The following is a 12,392-nucleotide window of genomic DNA, read 5'->3' on the forward strand; positions in this document are numbered from 1 at the left end:
AAGCCTTCAAGAGGTAGAGCCTACCCAGAGGAACTGGGTTCCTGGGCAGGTTCTGGACATCTACATGGGCATATTATCTCTGGCTACTTCCTACCCTACTCCCACCCCCTGCTTCCTTGCCCTCCATGGTGGGAACAGCCTCCACCACATGCTCCTCCCTCTCTGATGTGATCCACCAGCTGTAACTGTCAGAACCCTCTGGAACCGAGATATAAATGAACCTCTCCTCCTTAGTTTGCTTGTCAGGGAGTGAATCACGAGAACACAAAGGCAATTAAATAATAGCAACCTAGTTAGGCTTCACAACCATTTTTCCAAAGAGGGCCCTCTGAGATCCCATTACCCATACTGTGCTCTGAGGCAGAGAAGGACCGAGAGATTGATCCTACCAACACAAGCACAAGGGGCAGGGCGTTGTGCCATGGGTTCAACTGTGGATCTCCATTCCTACTGAGAAGCAAGTGCTGCCTGTTCAGACACAAAGCAGGCTTAGGAAGCCCAGACAGCCACATTCAGCAACCATGGTGAATCAGGAGGTCAGTCTTGCTTCCAGAAACACCCACACCCCTCCAGCTTCTACCGCTGCTCATGCAGGGACATAGAAGGCCCAGGAGTCTCTTCAAGTCTCTCCTTTAAAGAGTCAAGGTCCCTCAGAACTACACCACCTGAGACCCAAGATGGAGACTCACCAACCCTCTGTGGCAACACCCCGATCCAGCCAGAGCTCAGCTGCCCACACTGTTCCCAGAGCTAAGCCAACCACACAGTTGTCAAGCACAGGAGCCACAGCCTGGTTCTCCAGACCAGACATGAGGAGATTCAGTATCCCTGGGCTGGAGAAGGCGGCCTCACTCCTGTCTCCTTCCCCAGAGAACATGCAGATAGGACTCTCCGAAAATGCTTTTCACAACTCAGTTAGCAGGATCAATTAATTATTCACGGCCCTGCTTCTCTGCAAACTCATAGACTGTCACTGTCAGCAAGAGGGTTTCTGGACTCTGCCCAACAGCCCTGCTCAAGCTGCCAGGAGGCCTAGTGTAGATTCTGCCTTCTTTACAACCTCTGAAGCCCACCTTTCCCTGTCCAGCTCAGCAAAGGGCTCAGGGACAAATAGGAAGTCCCCAGGGAACATGTCCTAGGCGTTGTCTGCCCTAGCCTGCCTGACTCACTCAGCTCTGGGACAAAGTGTCTAACTCCATGCAATCCAAATGGGAAATAGGGCTCAGAATTCCCACCCCTATGCCAGGCTGGGGTTGGGTCTTGCAGTACAGAACCACATAGGCCATGAAAACACTGAGTTCTACAGAAGAGGGGGTGTTGGGAGGGCTGCCCAGACGCACTGTCTGTCTGCTGAATTTGAAGTCGGAGACGCTTGAGACTTGGCAAAGACTGTCAGCGCTTTCTGTGGGAAAATGCAAGGCTGTCTTCAGAAACATTTCTTCATCCCAGAGAGAAAAAGGCTAGTCCTCAACCCTTGGAAAATAGAGACAGACTCTGAAGTGGGGCCCTTAAAAAGTTCTGGGTCTCAGGACTGAGACAATGAATTAACAACACAACAAGTTTAAAACTGCCCAGCACACTACACAGCCTCACAGAGACACTGAGGTCTTTCTCCTGAAGTCAGAGGCCCCATCCTTAGTAGATGAAGCTTGGGTTTAACACAGTTCTGGAGCAAAAGAATATGGTTTGATGCAAAAGAAATGCCTGCCTTTCATAAAACTCATTCTAGAACTTAAAAAATCTATTCACTAAACATGTTCCCCCCACCCCCTCCTTTATCCCGGGACTATCACTACCTATAACAATAAGTAAGCACTTTACAGTATGCAACACATATCTGGGCACATGCTCAATAAAATAAAATGTCCACTCACTTCACCTCTCTACAGAACCCTCTGCAGTAGGTAGGCCCCAATGCACCCATTTTCCTGATGAAGCAGCTGAGATCCTGTGCATATCTCTACAGTCACACAGATGGTAAGTGGCAGAGCCAGGACTTGAACTGAGGTAGCTCAGTTTCAAAGACCTTGTGCTTTCCATCCCCACTCCATTGCACTGTGTGCTCCAACTGAGATGAACAGAGACATTGTGGCATGGAATGAAAATGACACTCGAGCTTTCTTACACACACACACACACACACACACACACACACACACACACACACACACACAAGTTCTTCTGAACTCAGGCACAACTCATCCTCCCCAGACTGAGTCCAGGCCTCTCGGGTTTTCCATCCCACTACGCAGGCTAGTGAAATGGAGGGTGGGTCTCAGATAGGGTGATAGTTCTGACTACAGCCACAGCTCTTCCCTTGTCCAGTTTTCAGAAACCTGAGAATTATTCTTTCAAGATGGAGACTAAGAGAACAATCTGCTAAGGAGGGTCAAGCAGGCTAGACATATACCAGATGCCCCATCACAGGCCGAAGGGGACAGTGAAGAATTCTATCCACAGGTTCACCTATCTCCAGTCAGTCCCAAAGTCTGCTGAGAGAATCCAGCATCTGTGATGAGAACATGAAGAACGTGGCTCCATGAGCCAGGCTGAGGGGTGATGCAGACCTTTCGTTAACCAGCTATGCGACTCTGCTGGATTAGCTCCCCTCTATGCATATCACTTCCTGCATCCACAGACTGACCATGCAACAGCTGTGTTAAGACTCACATGACAGGGTGTCAGAGCCATTAACTGAAAAACACATGGCATGTGGCTAGCTTAATACTATCATCTCATCTCATCTCATCTCATCTCATCTCTCTCTCTCTCTCTCTCTCTCTCTCTCTCTCTCTCTCTCTCCTTGTGTAGTTCTATCTGTCTGTCTATGAAATATCTCATGTAGGCCAGACTGATCTCAAACTCACAATGCAGCCAAGAATTCTAAGCATGTCCTGCCATGCCCAGTTAGTGCCTTTCCCAGAGCTTCATTCATGCTAGGCAAGCACTACCAACCAAGCCACATATTCAGCCCATCCTTATTATCAGCCCCAACATCGGTATCAATGTATCAATGTTCTACACACCAGGTTCTAAGAACTCGGTCTCAAAATGCAATCAGAACATTTAAGAAGCTGACAGGAGACCACATAACAAGAGTTGACTCTAAAGGATCTAAAGTATGTTGGGTCTTACACACACACACACACACACACACACACACACACACACACTTTGGATAGCACTAGGGATGGAAGCCATAACATTACACATGCTGGGCAAGTGAGTTTTCTACCATAGAGCTATGCCTTGAGCCTCTGAAAGCAGGGCTACATAGTTCTTGCCTCATGAATAAAAGCATTTTCTGAACACTTACTATTGGCTAATGTTCTAGCACTTTGCCCTGCTCCATCATGGAAAAACAAGATACAAGCATAGCAAACTCCCACCAAATTGGGATGATGGTACCAGGCTGGGGCGGACAGAGCACCACTATCAAATACAAATACCCAAAAGAGCTGGGTCTGGGGCACAGGCTTACCATCCTAGCTAATCAGGAGGCTGAGGCAGGAAGATTGCAAGTCTGAGACCAGTCTTAGCTACAGAATGAATTCAAGGCTAGCATGGGCTGCATGAGTTGCTGTCTCAAAAAGAAGATGAAGAAGGAGGAGGAAGAAGAGAAGGAGGATGTTGAGGAGGAAAAGGAAGAGGAGAAGGAGAAGAAGGATAAGGAGGAGGGAAAGAAAGAAAGAGAGAGAGAGAGAGAGAGAGAGAGAGAGAGAGAGAGAAAGAAAGAAAGAAAGAAAGAAAGAAAGAAAGAAGGAAAGAAGGAAAGAAAGAAAGAAGAAAGCAACTGCCATGTATTATTAATGTAATCTGGTCACATGCCAAGCTGTTAATGTTTCCGACATCTGGGTCTAGGGATGTTGCTAATGGTAGAGTTGTTGCCTAGCTAGCATGAATGAAGGCCTGGTTTCTATCTGCAGTACTGCAGAAAGAAGGAGAGGGGAAGAAGGAAAAAAGAGAGAAAGAGAAATGAGGAGAGAGAAAAATGGAAGAAAGAAGGGAAAGAGAAAGAAAGAGGAAAAGAGAGAGGAAAGGAGCAGAAGTAGGGTATAGGACACAGGACCCTTTGATGCAGGGATGAAGGAGGGAAAGTCTGTGTTGGTGTGGTCAGTTTGCAGGGGAGTTGAAGACCCCAATGCCACTACAGGAGAAAGAATGGTTTTGCTGAAGGATATGTGCAGTAGACTCCCAAGAAACTCTGTAAAACTTCAAGATACATGATGGTCTGTTCATGGTTCTCTTCCCCACCCCCTGATTTTCCAAGATGTTTAATAAAACAGGGCAAGGGATGAATTTTTAATAAAATAATATAGGAATCTCACTGAAAAACTTTCATCTCAGTGGCCTGAGCTATTAAGGACTTTCATAAATTGAAAGTACCTCATTTGGATTCTGATTCACCCTTTTCCACTTTTTCTTTCAGGATTCTCCCTTTCTTATTTTAGTGTATCCTCAGTGACTTGTTTTAAAGGAAAAATTAGCCTCTCACTTTTGCCTCTTTCATCATCTATGTTTCAGATCAAAAGCTACCTTGCTTTGAAAACGGGCTATGAATTTGCCTCTCGGCGCCTGGTTAACCTCTCCTGTCAGGCTAGGATATGAGCTGTTCCCATTGCCACTGCATTTCATCTCAAAGGTCTCTGAGACTTCTTCTTTGATATAGGAGTGATGTAGACAGGATTATTTTTATTGTTTGATTTTTGAGATGGGGCTGGTGTAACTCAGGTTGGACTCTGTGGTGGTTTGAGTGAGAATGGCCGCAGAGGCTCATACATTTGAATACTTGGTCTCCAGCTGGTGGAACTGTTTGGGAAGGGTTAGGAAATATGGCCCTATTGAAAGATTGTGTCCTTGGGGATGGACTTTGAGGTTTCAAAAGACTCAGTGTCCCATTTCTGCCTCCTATTTGCATAAGTTCTAAGCTGTTCCCACAGCCATGTGTTATCCATGCCTTTGCTCTACCATGGATACTAACCATGACAGAGTCAACATGGACTCTAGCCCTCTAAAGCCATAAACCCAAATTAAATACTTTCCTTAATAAGTTGACTTGGTCATAGAGCTTAATCACAGCAACAGAAATGTAAGCAAGACATCCCCCAACTAGCTATGTATCCAAAAATAAGTTTGAACTTCTCATCCTCTTTCCTCATCCACTCAAGTGCTAGGATTATAGGCTACCATGCCTGCATTATTCAGGGCTAGAGATAAAATCCAAGGCTGTATGAATGTTAGGTAAGCATTGCATCTACTGAGCCAGATTCCCCAGCCCTAGAAATGTCATCAGTTTGCATTTCTTTTTTTTTTTTCTTTTTTCTTTTTTTTTTTTTGGAGCTGGGGACCGAACCCAGGGCCTTGCGCTTCCTAGGCAAGTGCTCTACCACTGAGCTAAATCCCCAACCCCATCAGTTTGCATTTCTATGTGACCGCATTTTAGAAGAGAATGTCCAACACCTTGCTATTCCATGTATGAGGCCAGAAGATTTCATCTTTTGAAATAGATTAGTTTATTCTGAGCTGAAGTTAATCACCAATCTTATGAAGGCATCTCAGAACATCTAGAGTGTGGTCTCTTCTGTATTGTATTTTGTTTTCTGAGGTAAGGTCTTATATAACCCAAGCTAGCTTCAAATTCCATATGTAGCAGAGATTTTTGGTAGTCTTACTCTCCTGCCTCCACTACCCAGGTGTTAGAATCACAAGCATGTGTTACCACATCCTGCTTACAAAGTAGGCTTGGTAAAGAAGATGTCATAGGGTTGATGAGATAGCTCAGCAAGTAAAGGTTCTTGCCACCAAGCCCGGTAACCCGAGTTCAATTCCTAGAACTGAAGATAGAATCGTTGCAAATTGTCCTTTGATTTCCACATGTGCTTACTCTCTCTTTCCCTCCTCCCACCTTACTTCTCTCCCTCCCTCCCTCCTTCCCTCTCCCCCCCATACCTTTATAAGGAGTTCTAAGGTTTAATAAACTATATAGCTGGAGTTAGGAAGCAAAGCCACGTAGACTGAAGAGTTAAGTATTTCATATCTAGGAAATCCACATTCAGAGTCCTAACCCCATGTTTAAAAAAAAACAAAAAACAAACTACAACTGAAACTTACCAACATTGAGTCATATGTAACAGATTGTGGCTGACATGGGATTTCATGTGCACTTCCAGCACAGAAATCCATATTTTACCCCCCACCCCCTAAAAATAACAGCAGCATGCATATCTTCTTGCGACACCGGTGAAGTCTGCTATTGCAATCAGCAGGACCTGAGGCCAGGCTTCTTAAACAGCCAGGATGTTCCTCTGCTGGGGAAGGCTGGCTGGAAGACAAAACTGACAGGTCTCTTTAACAAGCCCCAGAAAGAATATGAAGTCATTGTATTTAGCCAGCGCCAAGCAAATCTGAAAGACGATGGATCGAAGGGAATCCTTGTCCCAACCCTGTCAGCAGCTGTGGCTGCAGAAGTGGGACAGTAAATACAAAGTGACTGGGGTTCAGAAAGCGAGGCAGATCCTGGGCCGCTAAACAGTGCTGACACTGCACAGAGCGCCAGGTCCTCAGATGGAGGCCAGAGCTCTAATGTTCTGCGGCCCACAACATATGCAGTCCCCGAAGGGACACTTCAGCACAGCATTTCAATGTAAAATGACACATGCCACTGCAGGCTAGAGATCTTATGGGGGAGGCAGGGCTGTACTCATCTGCTTCCCAGCAAGAATACCAGAACAGCTAGGAATAAAGAGAAGTCAATCAAAGCAGAAAGTGATAGGGATTTTAAAGAAACAAACAAACAAACAAAAAGGCCTAATTCTGCCAGACTTGTTTTGCTGAGTAAAGATAACAGCTTTCTGGACCATATGACTATAGCAGAAGAAATTAAATGATGGCATCGTTTCCCAAAGTTGTTAACGTCAGGTGCTCCCAGCAGCCTTAAAGGAACCGAACAGTACCAACTAATACATCTCAGTTGTGCGGACTCCTGTTCCACAACGCTAATTATGGACATAAGCCTCATCCTGAAACCTCAACCTGGGAACCTACCACCGACCTCCACCTCTCGGTGTGAAAGGAAGTAAGGTTTTAAAGTGAAAGCTTGTCTCCCTTAAAAAAAGGGAAACAAAGCAAAACAGGAAGTAGATTGATTTTGCTCATGGATATTTATCTAGCCAATGTCCGTGTGCTCATCAAGGACACATATGCAAATGCTCAGGGTGGAGCTGGAGGGATGTCTCAGCAGACAAAGCTGCATACCACCATTCCTGATGACCCTGAGTATTGGGGACCTACATGACGGAGGGAGGCCGTTGACTCTTGCAAGTTGTAGCACTGTGCTCTCTCTCTCTCTCTCTCTCTCTCTCTCTCTCTCTCTCTCTCACACACACACACACACACACACACACACACACACCACACCACACACACACACACACCACCACACACACATACCACACACACACACACACACACACACACACACACACACTAAATAAATTCTAATATAGTAATCTCTTCTTAAAGAATGTTCATGGCAGCACTATTTCTAATAGTCACGAATTAGGGGCCAGCTAAAGGGCCATGAACGGGCAACTTGGAGGTATAAGGCTTGCTGAGCCTGGACCAGCCCTAGGTTCCATGCCCAGCACTGAGAAGGGAAGTAAATAAAAGTTAGAACTATAATACATCTTCACAATCAAGGCAGCTTACAGCCCAATCAGCTTCCCAGAGAGAAATGAAATTAGCTAGGCATCCTTCATTATGGCCAGGTACCAGCAGACTCTAGTGTCTTTGGGGATATTTAATAATAAAATACAGGTTGCTATTACTTTCCTCCAGCTGACATTGTGTTTGTGTCTAAAGTGACACCCACCTGAGAGACTGAGGACAGGGCCACCATTCAAATCCAGCATACCCAGGATGACATACTTCTCTGTCACCAGTGCCTCCGACAGTGGACCTTGGCTGTCCCTTCCACTCACAACAGCAGCTGGCAAAACACGTGGCCTTCAACCTGCAGCCAAAGCTCCACTGGACATTCAGGGGGGGAAAGGGCCAGGCCTGGCTTCCATGCAATTCCCAGAGAATCTGTGGTTAATTATTTTTCTCTCTGTAAGCAGCTGGGGTCTCCTTGAAATTTGAGTTCGTAATAATTGCTGTAATTATTATTTTAATACAAATCAGAAACTTATCAAAATATTACACCACGGATGTTACTTCTCTTTCCCACTGTGGATGGAGGGTGCTTGCCACTAGCTCTGCCCAATTCGGTGAGGATGGGGGTCAGGGCTTTTCAACACAGAGAACTGCCAGGTCTGAATGTGTGAATTCTGCCTTTAGCCACAGTAAGCCACACTCTGGTTTACACCCCAGCTTTTAATTCTGGCTTGGTGCTGTGTCTCAGTAGTTCCATCTACACAATGGGCAGATGGGACCAACTTTGTAGTAGAGGGATTTCGCACAATGGCTCAGAGAAACATCTCTGCTAAAAATCATCTACCGGAAATGTTGGTAAAGAGAACCCTGGCACATCAAAACTGAGCTTGTCAGGGTACATATGTAATCTCAGTGCTTAGGAGAAGGCGGATCCCAGGGTCTTGCAGGCCAGCCAGAGTTCTGAATCATAGAACTCTAGATACAACAAGAGCAGAATATACACAACATTGGTCCACAGCCTCCACCACACCCCAACACAAACAACATGTACACCTCCCATACACACATACACCCGTCTGTGGAGCCCAGAATTTTGACATACATGTAGGCTCCCTGATCATGCCTGAGTCATGTTCCAGGGTTGCTTGTCCTATAGCTTAGGGGAATTCCTTATTCTCCCCAGGCTTCAGTCTCCCGAGAGAAATAAAGATCAGGGAATAAAGTAGGAATTGGCACAGCAGCCACTTGATAAGGCCGTTGTAAATGACTGAATGTGATAATCCCCGATATTCTGCCTAGCATGACACACACTGACTTCTCACAGGGAGCCGCAATTGTTGCATGCTGCTGTGAGAGTTAATTCAAATCTTGTCAAATGGCCCACAGAAGCTGATGATCCCTTGAAGGCGTGGTTTCCAGTGGCTCAGCTGAACGGGATGGCGTCTGTAGGAGGCGGGGCTGCACTGGAGCAAGCTAGGTGACCAGCAGCCAACCTCTTCCTACTTTCAGGCTATCATGAGGTAGGCGGCTCCCTTTACCACATTCTCCTGGTGCATCACAGGCTCAGTGATGAAAAACCAGGTTTAGAAACTGTTCCAACCCTTGAGCCAGAGTCAATCTCCCCTGCCTTCCAAGCTGCATTTCGCCACAGTAAAGGGAAGTTGACTCACACAAAACCCAACCGTGGTTTCAAGTGACACTGATAAGCAGGGTGGCCCCGGGGCAAGCTGGAAGTCCCAGCAGAAAGGAAAGTCACACCTTCCTCCTGCAAACTGTTACCTTTCCACACACAAAAGCCAGAGTCCAGTAGTAGTAGGCACTCCAGAATAGATTAGGATCTGAAGTCAGTGATTTTGACTACCAACTCAATGTTTAGAAATTATCTGCTTCTCTCATATGAAGGAAGAGGAGAAGGAGGAAAGATGGGAGATGGGAGGTGCCAGGGAGAGCCAGGTTTGCTCCTGACTTCTGGCTTCCCCACTACTTTCCAGCATCCACTTCTGTTTGAGCATCATCTCCCCTGTAACCACCCCCAATAAACAGCTGGCTTCCTCCAGATCCTTCTGCTGGCTGACAGTTAGGAACCTTCCAAACGCTCCAGCTGCCACCAGCTTCCTGGTGTGAGGGGTGTGTGTGTGGGTGGGGGGGTGTTAGTAACAGAAGCCAGGCCCACCTGCAAATCACTTGGTGGCTGCTGAACCCTTCTTGCATGGTCCCCATCCTCCTCAAACTGTCTTTTCTTTGCCTTCTACTGCAGAAGTGAGAAGCTAAGAGACTTAGGTGAGGGTCTGGCTTATATCAGACCCAGAGTCAAGTCACCTGCAAGCCAAAGGGGCTCCCTGTGTCTTTGACACCAGCTGTCTCTTCCCCGCCGGAGATAAAAGGCTGCATGAATGAGAGGCAATGAACAGGCTTTTATTTCATACTGAACATCTGCAAAGCCTGGTCCTTTATGAAAAAATAAAAACCAACCAACAAACACAAAACAGCTAAAAAAAGTCTGGCAAAGGGAAACAAAACAAAACAAAACAAAAAAAAGAATTCTCATCCCATCTCTAATTGATAAAACCTCATTTCACCAGTAAAGATGAAGAGAGAAAGAATATCTTCTACATCCCCCAAAAAGGGGTATTTAATGAGGTAACCACCATATTTCTTGATCCCTCTAAGTGGGTTTTAATACCATCCTTAAATAATGTACACAGAACTCTCCATTACAAAGCTGTTGTTTATTTTATGAACGCCAGTGTGGTTGAGTGCCGAGACGTTGTGAAATGATCTCTCGCTGTCCTTGGGTTTTCCTCCCTCCCCACCTCCCTCCTCTTGAGATGACTAGGTGCCCCCATTGTCCTTAAGAGTCGCTGCTGACATCTGCGTGGGATGTCCAGGTTCTGTTGCCCTGGGCTCTGAATTGCATGCAGTCGTGGTTCTGGGTTAAGTTAATGCAGTGGCTTACCAGTCTGTCCGGGGACCCATTCATCACAGCTGACTCCAGGTTCAATACATAGCGGACCGAACAGAGGGCATGGATTCAACAGGAGGCAAGAGTCCCAGAGAGTCACAGGAAGGGCTGGGAACTAAAAGGAGGAGGACAAACCTGGGAGTCCTCCATGGGAGTCTGTATAAAAGCAACAGAGCCATGAAAACCCTCTCTCTCAGCGGGCCTAGTTCACTCCCCTCCAACGGCCCAGAGCTTGGTTCCTCGTAGTGTCTGCCCCAAACCTTTTCCATTGAGACCTCAGAACAAAACAGCGCAGCTATGTGTTCATTTCTCTCTCTCTGTGTGTATTCACGTACAGAGATAGGTGTTTTTGGGAGTAAGAGGGCAACCCCGGTAGTGTTCCTCGGGCACCATGATGTTTGAAGCAGTCTCTCACTGGCCAGAGCTCACCTATTTGGCTGGCTGGACAGTGAACCCCAGGGATTCAACTGTCCCTGCCTCCCCAGCTCACTACATCTGTTTGAGGTTTGGGGGGAGGGGGTTTGTCAATTGTTTGTGTTTTGTTTTGGTTTGTTTGCTTGTTTTGTTTTTTTTAAGATGGGTTCTGCAGATCAAATTCAAGCCTTCACGCTTGTGTGGTAAGCACTTGACAGACTGAGCTATCTCCACACCCTGGCATAGGTATCGTCAGAACAGCCAACAATCTCCAAACAGGTTAATGGACGTTTACAAAATGTGTTCTGTCCTTGACAGTCTTTCACCAAACTCAGTTAGGACCCAGTTAAAACCGGGTTGCAACTATGATGTTTATAGACTGGTAGGTAAATTCTTTCTACTTTCTTGTCACATTTTTTACAAGTGAGGCCACAAGAGCATTGAGGCTGACACTTTGATGGCCTGGTTAGATGTATATATTTTCCCTAATATGCATTTTTAAATACACAAAGCATTATTAGTATTTTTAAATGTGCCACCCAAGAAGTGGGGGAGAGACGCACCGGCAAAGTCACAGGTGCTGTTTCTTGGTCTGAGTCTGGGAGTCTTGGGCGAGCTCAGTTTGTGACCCATTCCCTGGACTGTACACAGTGAAAGGAGAAGGGAGAGAGAAAGGAAGAGAGTCAGAACACAGAGCAGTTAGATGAACATAAAAATCTGAGAACCGTGAAAACGTCATGCAGATGTGACTAGACACAGCCCTTGGTACACAGCTATGATAGCTTTAATTGTTTTTCCTTTTTCTGTGCTAGGAATGGAAGTCAGCTGCTTTCCCAGCCCTCAAACTTCAGCATGAGAGCTGTCAGCCCTCCTGAAAGCCCTGGGGAATTGACATTGGTGTCTGCGGAGTATTTGGGACTCGGGCAGCCAGTTTGGAACTCTTCTAGCAAAAGGCATCCTTCCAAAATATATCCTCACCCTAAAGTTAGCGAAATAACCACCAAAAGTGAACATAACTAACTGCTCCCCCCAAACTCCGCCCTCCTCCAGATGCGCATTGTTCTCTCCCCAACACTGTTGCCTTCGCTCTTCAGTAACATAGATTATATTCCATTGTGATTATTCTGCTTGTGCATCCTCCTGTGTCCCAACCACGGCCAGCAGAAAATGGGTCCCACATTTTACACAGTGCCTGACTCACAGCAGAAACTCAGGAATCAATGTGGCTAGTTTGTGAATGCACGCTTCCTCTCGTGAATTTCATTCATGCATGCATTCATTCAATCACTTAATCATTAGGGAGGAGAGCTCCCCGGACCCCACTCTGAGACAGGAGCCCCAGCATCCACTCCATGGGGCATTC

The 12,392-nt window shown here is 46.3% G+C and overlaps 1 protein-coding gene across 1 annotated transcript in view; it reads right to left on the reverse strand.

The window, feature by feature from the left end:
* Nucleotides 1–12,392, reverse strand: part of Xylt1 (xylosyltransferase 1) — a 286,196-nt gene that overhangs the window by 262,996 nt on the left and 10,808 nt on the right. The gene's annotated exons all lie outside the window — the stretch shown is intronic.

Source organism: Rattus rattus, chromosome 2 (genome assembly GCF_011064425.1).
Source record: "Rattus rattus isolate New Zealand chromosome 2, Rrattus_CSIRO_v1, whole genome shotgun sequence".
In the NCBI taxonomy this organism is placed as follows: Eukaryota; Metazoa; Chordata; class Mammalia; order Rodentia; family Muridae; genus Rattus; species Rattus rattus.